General features: G+C 41.2%; 1 protein-coding gene across 1 annotated transcript in view; it reads right to left on the minus strand.

Moving 5' to 3' along the window:
• The window catches only part of LOC134288597 (uncharacterized), a 385,031-nt gene that overhangs the window by 30,574 nt on the left and 346,176 nt on the right, over positions 1–8,281 (minus strand). The window lies entirely within an intron of this gene.

Here is an 8,281-nt window from a genome sequence, read left to right on the forward strand (position 1 = left end):
AGGAGAAACCTTTGATGGATAAGGCAGTATGTGCTACACAAAAACATAATGAAATGATTAAACTTGAAAGAAGATCCAATATTAAAGATAAGGAGAAATCTTCGATGGAAAATCAACTACTTCCCCAATGCCAACGAAAACTACATTGCAAAACAAGTTACCATAATAATAAAAACCCTTGAATGAAATATTTGCTGTTTAGTGTTTGGTATTATTAACATGATTAAATTGCTATACGACTTAACGTCCATTCGACCAACCATACTTTCAACCAAATAAGTTCAGCAACAAATAAATTCAGATACCGAAATCTATAAAATAAAATTCCAATTAAATCTCTTTTCATCGGTTAGTGCCTTTCGACCAGATGTCCATTCGACTAAGACCGTTCGCAATGCTGTTTTATTTTGTATGGCGAGTTTTAAAATTTTTTAAACTCGCCATACAAAATAAAACAGCATTGCGAACGGCCTAAATGTCATATGCTTCTTCTTCCAAAAAATGGCTTTCAACCAAATGTCCATTCGTCCAAATGTCCTTTCGACCAAACGTACTTTCGACCAAATGTCATTCGACCAAACGTCATTCGACCAAATGTCATTCGACCAAATGTCCTAAAGCCGTTCTAACTATATCCTAACGGTATTTTCAGTAACTTTTCGGAGGAATTTTCTGGATATTGGAGTAGATTTTCGTGAAAATGCTCGAAAAAACACAAAACCGATTTGATACACCTCTAATTCTTTAATAATTTGGCTCATTTTTGGACTGAAGACTTGTTTTTACATGTGGATTGATAATTTGAAGTGACACGGGTAGGTAAAAAAAGTGAACAGGTCTATCGTAGAACTTGTTCATGCCTTGGTTTTCTCTAAAAGTTTCATCAGCAATCTTTTCAAAGACTCTGCCAAGATAGTTCAAGATAAGTAATTCCAGAGGATGATGGCATGGAAATTATAATAAAATTTTCAACAATATGTACTCACATTATTGTGAAAAGTTCCCTTATTGATACAGAATTGTCGCATCCTCAGCGGTTGAAGAGCGTGGTGGGTCACATAGAACGGCCTTCAGCTGCCTCAGTTCTTTAATGTTCTATGTGATCTCGCCACATGGCCTTGAAGACATTTATTGCTAAAAATGCATTTAAGTTTATTGCTCGTTGTGTCATATTCATTGATTTATCATGCTTTTCATTTCAATTGCATTTCCGACATTTTTTATTGCTCGAAAATTATTTTTATGAGAAATTATTTTTTATTCATGTGATGGTTGCTCAGCAATAAAGGGGCAGGACCAACAACATATATATCTGCCTCCAAATTCAATGAACGTCCGGTTATAGATTTTCGTTCTGCTACATTTAAAAGGTTCAGGTCAATCATCGCTAACTTAATACCATAAAGATTAGGAATGAGTAACTATCATTGGCCCATACCTACCATAATGTCCTAAACAAATACTTGTGTTAATAATTTTCCTAATATTTGAGTAGTAGTACTGCTTCTACTCACTTCCATCGCATGTAGTTCACAAAAACAGAGTAGCCTCACACTCCCCTCGAAATAATCGAACCCAAGCTCGGTCATCCGACTCGAGCAGAAAAACGTGCTCATCCTCACTTACTCACCAGCATATCTAACCGTTTGACATCAGCTCAGCAGCAGTCATTCTGGGACGGATTCCACCACCGCACCGCACCGATAGGAGCGATAGGAGCTCAGCTCTAGGGCTATGTTCGATGCGCGCACAGCATGGCGCTGCCGGTTCTGATGCGATAACGAGCCCACCAAGAAAGGGGGTGGCACTGCTGCTGCGTCCTAAAATTTATCGCTACACGCTGTGTTGATAACGATGATGATAGGTAAACATACCCTGCACAACTCCGACAGCACAGACAGAACAGCCAGCTCGTCATAATACGCATAAACTCACTTATCGGCAGCAGCTATCAACAACGGGTCTGTGTTTGTGTCGAAAGGAGCTGAAAGATGCCGTTGAAACTTGGTAAAAGATCTGAAACTGTTGTTTTTCTGGTGCATAGGGAGGCCAGGCAGAAATGCGTTTTCTGAAGAAATTCTCGATTCTTTTTCCGGAACACACCGTTAAAATATTTGTACCTAATTTAACAGTAGAACCACCTCTGTTATACCGAAGGCATTTACATGTGTCAATCACGGAAATATTTCACACCAAAGCCGCATTTTAAACCGATTTCCCCGATCCCATAGTAGGTAGCTAGTCATCGTCGATGACGTTTACTGGGATGGTACGCCCAGAAGCATGGCTCGAGAAGTAGCTAGTAAAAAGATGAGTAATTTTTCGGAGGAACCCATTCCAGTGAGGCCGATGTCTTATGATTTATATGGGAAAAGTTGCTGCGTGCCATGTGATAAGTGCGGAAAGGTTTCGGAAAGTTGATATAGGTGATTATTTTTTGTTTTGACCGAAAGCAAATGGCTGTATGGGCCGGAAAGTCACTGTGTCACGGTGATTGGAAGGATTTTGTGGCTTGGTTGGATAGGAAAGCGTACTTTTGTTCTTTAACAAATAAACTAGACAACAATTTCAATTCTAACTTTCACCAATCAGATTTTTTTTTGTTTTGCTCCTTCTTGAAATAACATTCCATTCTAATTGACCAGAGCCTGCTTCTCGGCGCCTTTTTGAACACTCTCAATTTGCTTCCACATCTATATAAATAAAAATGGAATGGTGCTTGTATGTCACGAGTAAGATCGGGAACGGGCCAACGGATCTACACCATTCTTTCAGTGTTTCATTCGTACAGGGCTCCGACGTGTTCATACAAAAAAATAATTGGGAAAATATACCGGGAACGCACCGAAAACGAGAAAGTTTGAAATTCCATTTTGCGGGCCATTTTTCCGTAGAGCTGTATGTCAAAAAACACAGTAGGCAGGCAGAACGACGTTTACCGGGACAGCTAGTTTTAAATAGAAAAAAAGAAGGAAAATTCACGTCCTAGCAAGTCTAACATAACTTCCATCACTAGAAGACTATGGACCGATTAAGCAACACCTTCTTCTTCTTGGCGTATTACTTTCATTACTTTCAGAGCACTCTCAGCATTTCCTTCTGGAATATCCGCGCATTTACCGCATTGAATCATTCATTTTGATAACTTTTGTAAAAATCTCGGCCATTTGCCTACTGTCCGTTGTAAAGTCGTCGAATCATGTACGAACAAAATATCGGTAGGACAGTTGAAAGTAAATGAGGCGTAAGACCAAAAGTTACTCCCAAGGTTATCCCTGAACAAGCCGCCAATCCCATGTCGAAACGTTGGTTAAGTAATAAACCTCGTTTTCACATACATAAAGACTGCTTAAGAGTTTGAATCCAAGAATAAACCCGTCAGCCAATCTATCATTTTTTTTAATGTAAAGAACACGAAACCAAAAACCTTCATTTTTTCATATGTTTATATTATATGAAAAGCTAGTAGTGGTGAATATTTTTCCCACTATTTTCCCCAAACCGCTCAAACATATATATTTAGTTTCAGCACTTGTAAGGATTCACGCTAGATTTTCTTCATGTGCTACAAAACTGTAGCGACTAACTATTCCGTCTATACTAGCCATCAGCCGTCAAACGGTTCCCCATGAACTATGCATATACATTGAAAACGTTTCAGTGGGAAAACAAAAACTTGACTGAATCACTTTTCTTAGGTGCGACTTTTCTTTTGGTTAAGGTAGTATGGTAAATTGAGACATGATTATATATGGGAAAACATAAATTAAATTTTCACGGGTTTCAGAGGGGTATCTGGAGGTCTCCAGGGCGTTTCAGGGGGTTTTCCAAAGGATCTCAGGGGCGTTTCAGAGGGTCAAATGAGAGCTCAGGGGCGTTCAAAGGAGTCTCAGGGACGTCTCAGGTGGTTTTAATGGATTCCATGGGGTCACAAGGGCGCTTTATGGGTCCCATGGGTGTTTCAGGGGGGGATTCAGGAACACACAATTGGTTATAATGGGACACAATTGGTCTCAGGGGCTTTAGGAGAAGGTTGAACGACAAATGGTCGAAGGACAGAAGGTCGAAGTACAAAAGGTCGAATGGACAAAGAGTCGAATGGGACAAAAGGTCGAATGGAACAAAAGGTCGAATGGGACAAAAGGTCGAATGAACAAAAATTTTAGAAGAACAAGTTACCAGCTGGTGTGTCTCACTTATAAGATTGAAAAAAAATGATGAGTTACTTTTGTTACTCATTGAGAGAACATAAAGAGATCATATGAATTTCAGCCAAAAACATTTCCATAGTAAATTTTTACTTCTTTCGTTTATAGGCTGTTCTTTCAAGTTGTGTTGATGTAGTATTTAATGGCAACTTAGTTAGATTTTTTGTTTAGGAATTTTTCCTTCTTTAATTTATAGGCTGTTCTTTTAAGTTTTGTTACTGAAATAAATATTGAATCTTTAGGTGCATATATTTCAATCAGACATTTTGCCTTCTTTTATTCAATAGCTGTTCTTCCTAGCTTTACTGCAGAAATATTCATTGACTATTTGTGCTTAGTAATCATCCTCTCTTGGAATGATAGGTAGTCCCTATGAATTGCACTGTATAAGTAAATAATTTCATTTTGTTTGCTCATAAAATACCCTGAGATTTATCCTTCTCTAATGCATAGACTGTTTGGCTTTATTAACATTAGTAGAATGTTGGAGCCGATATGACCCAGCCCAGACAGGCACGCTGAACGTGCACAACGCCATCGTGCGAAAAACCTTTGCTTCTTAGGGGTGTTAGATCGCTGTGATGATTGGAGTTTCAAATGACCAAAATTCAATCAATGATTCATCCTTCTTCTACCCATTGGCTGCTCTTTCAAGGAACATTGTTGTCCACATTTAATTTCAATGAATAACATAATTTTCAATCATTTATGGACATCCTATCTTTCCTATCCTATCTTTCAATAATGTTTTTTTTTTAAGTTGTTGAATAATTTTAGAATCACTGGTTCTATTAATTTTATCGGAATTATAGTTCTCGTTTTCCTGTCAAATTTTGATCAATTTTTCATGTCTTCAAATTTGTCTTTTGTCCATTTAACCTTTTGCCCTATTCAACCGTTTGTCCATTCGACCTTTTGTCCCATTCGACCTTTTGTCCCATTCGACCTTTTGTTCCATTCGACCTTTTGTCCCATTCGACCTTTTGTCCTTCGACCTTTTGTCCTTCGACCTTATGCCTTTCGACCTTTTGTCATAGATTCGTCTCAGGAGGTTCCGTCTAAGGGTCTAAGATTCCGTCTAAAGGGTTTCAGGGGCTGTTGCCGATACTGGAGGCACTGCAGCTTGCAGCCTAATGGTGTGCCTGATTCGGAGACTACCGCTTTGTACGCGAATGACATGCGAGTGTCATCTATAAACGACAGTCTGAACTGTTTATAGTTTGAGGTGTCAGTTGTCAATAAGTAATGGAAATGAAGATTTAATTCTGCAAGTCAGCACTCAGTACAGGCTACACAACCAAGTTTGGATTTTTTTTTTGAATTAGTTAATTGATAAAAGTAGTTGAATACAATGAACACATATTCCAGCTACGTTGAGTGTAAATTCAGTATTCTTGAAATAGCAAGTAGCGATAAAATAACTTCAATCTAAGAAAGACTAAATTGTGAGTTATCGCCATTGAACTAGTGTACATTGTTTAATAAAATTACCCCAGCTTCAAAAATTCAATGAATAATCAATGAATTGCGTTTCTTTGGAGAGGTCCTAAAACGATATCCAACAGGGGTGTTTCAGGGAGGTTTCAGGAGATGTCAATGGTGTTTTAAGGGGTCCCAGGGGGTCCCAGGGGGTACCACGTTTTCACAGGAGCGTTTAAAGGGGTCTCGGAGTCGTCTTATGGGGTTTTAGAGGGTTTCATGAGGCTTCAGGGAGCTACAGGAGGCTCCAGGGCATCTCAGAGAGTTGCTAGGGCGCTCAAGGACGATTTAAAAAGTCTCAGTGTATCTCCGAGGCTTTTCAGGGGGTCTCAGGGACGTTTCGAAGGATTGTCAGAGGCGTTCAAGGCCATGTGTGGGGCATGTTAACGAGGTTTCAGAGGGTTTCAATGTATAGAGCTTCAGGAGGATTTCAGGAAGCTCCAGGGATCTCAGGGCACGGCAGATGCCAGAGGCATTTCAACGGGGCCGCAATGAATTTGAGGTGCTTCGGATGTTCTTAGGGTCATTTTAAAGGATTTCAGGGCTACCAGTAGATCTCAGCGATATTTCAAAAAGGTCCCAAGAAATTTCAGGGGCGTTTCAATGGTTCCCAGGGAGTATCAATGAGTACCAAGAGGTTTTAGGGGCATTTCAAGGGGTCTCATGAGGATTTTACTGGGCCTCATGAATGCTTTAAAGGGTCTCAGTGAGTTCCGGGGATGTTAGGGCCTTAGGAGCGTTTCAGGGGGGTCTCAGGGGGTCTCAGAGGAATTTCAAGGGGAATTCAAGGGCGAAAGCCTATGAGATCTCCTGGTACCCTCTGAAAATCCCTGAAAAGCCCCTGAGACTTATCGAAACGGCTCTGAAAATCATTGAAACGCCTCTGAGACGACCGTGAGGCCCCCTTGAACGCCCCTGAAACCTCACGGTACCCCCAAAATCTCTCTAGGACACCCTTGAAATACCGCTGAAATCTAGTGGAACCCCCTGTAATCCCTTGGGTCCCCTTTGAAACCCCCTGAACAGCTCTGTCACTGCTCCAAATATTCTAGCTATATTGTTCATGTTATCTGCAAAACAGAAAAATTGACCACATTTCGTTATAATCGTACCCAGGCTGTTGAACCCGGCTCATAGCATAACTCCTTCCAAGGCGATGTTGAGCAGCAGGCATGAGATACCATAGTCTTGTCGTAGATAAATTTGAACGAACTAAACAGATCGCCCGAAACCCTTACGCAGTTTTTACATCGTCCATCGTTGCATTGATCAGTTTAGTGGGGCTTCTGGAGATGCCGTTCTTGTCCATGATTTTCTGTAAGTCTGTATGGTCAATACTGTCCTATCGACACTTGGTGCATTGGAACCTGGTATTCGTAGCATTTTTGGAGGATTTGCCGTACGGTGAATACCTGGTCCGTTGTCGAGCGTCCGTCGATGAAGCTGGCTTGATAACTTTGAGTGAAAGGCGACGGAAGACGATCTGGGATAACACAAATTGTGATCGCTCGGAGGTTCTCGCACTCCAACTTGTCACTTTTCTTGTAGATGGGGCTAATGACACCTTCCTTCCACTCCTCCGGAAGCTGTTCGGTCTCCCAGATCCGGCTGGTGCAGGCTGGTGGCCAACTTTTCCGGGCCCATCTTGATGAGTTCAGCTCCGATACCATCCTGACTTATTGATCTTGAGCAGCTGGATAGCTTCCTTGACTTCCCTCAACGTGAGTGTTGGTTTGTTGTTGCTCATTGCTGTATTTACGTAGTCATTTCTCCCGCTGCCTTGATCCTCCATATCTACGCTTTCCTCAGTATTCAAGTGTTCGTCGTAGTGCTGCTGCTACCTTTCGATCACCTCACGTTCGTCAGTCAAGATGCTCTCGTCCTTATCCCTGCCAATATCGGCTCCCGGCACGAAGCCTTTGCGGGATGCGTTGAGAATCTGGTAGTTCATGTTTTTTTGTGAACGACACAGCTGTTCCATTTGTTCACATTCCGTTTCTTCCAGGTGGCGCTTTTTCTCCTGAAAGTGACGAGTCTGCTGTTCTTTTATATCGTTCCATGTTCTGCTGAATTCCATGCTGCAGTATGACCGCCCTTGCTGCGTTCTTCTCTTTCAAAATCTCTCTACACTCACCTTCAAACCAATCGTTTTTTCGGCTCCGTTTCATATAGCCAACATTATTGGTCTCAGCAACATTTTTGATGGCTGCTTTTATCGTACTTCAGCAGTCCTCTAGAGAGCTTCATTGAGCTCGCACTAGTCCAGTAATGCTGCCTCAAGACCTTGCGCATATCTGGTTGCTTCATTCGCTTCAGATTATTCCGATTCAGTCATCGGTACCGTACGTTGTACCACCGAGAGTTTTGGGTGTATTTTTACTATCGCCAAGCCGTGATCAGAGTCGATGTTAGTGCTACAATGGGCTCTGACGTTGATGGCCATCTTTAACTACGGACCTTTGCACCACCATGGGTGTTCAGGCCTGAAATAAGTAAGTAGTATTGGAGATATTAGGATAAACAAGATTTGTAATGAATTTAAAAGATTTGATTGTGGTAAGAGCGTCTATCTAGTCTAGTCTAGTCTAGTCTAG

This window comes from Aedes albopictus, chromosome 2, assembly GCF_035046485.1.
Source record: "Aedes albopictus strain Foshan chromosome 2, AalbF5, whole genome shotgun sequence".
Taxonomy (NCBI): domain Eukaryota; kingdom Metazoa; phylum Arthropoda; class Insecta; order Diptera; family Culicidae; genus Aedes; species Aedes albopictus.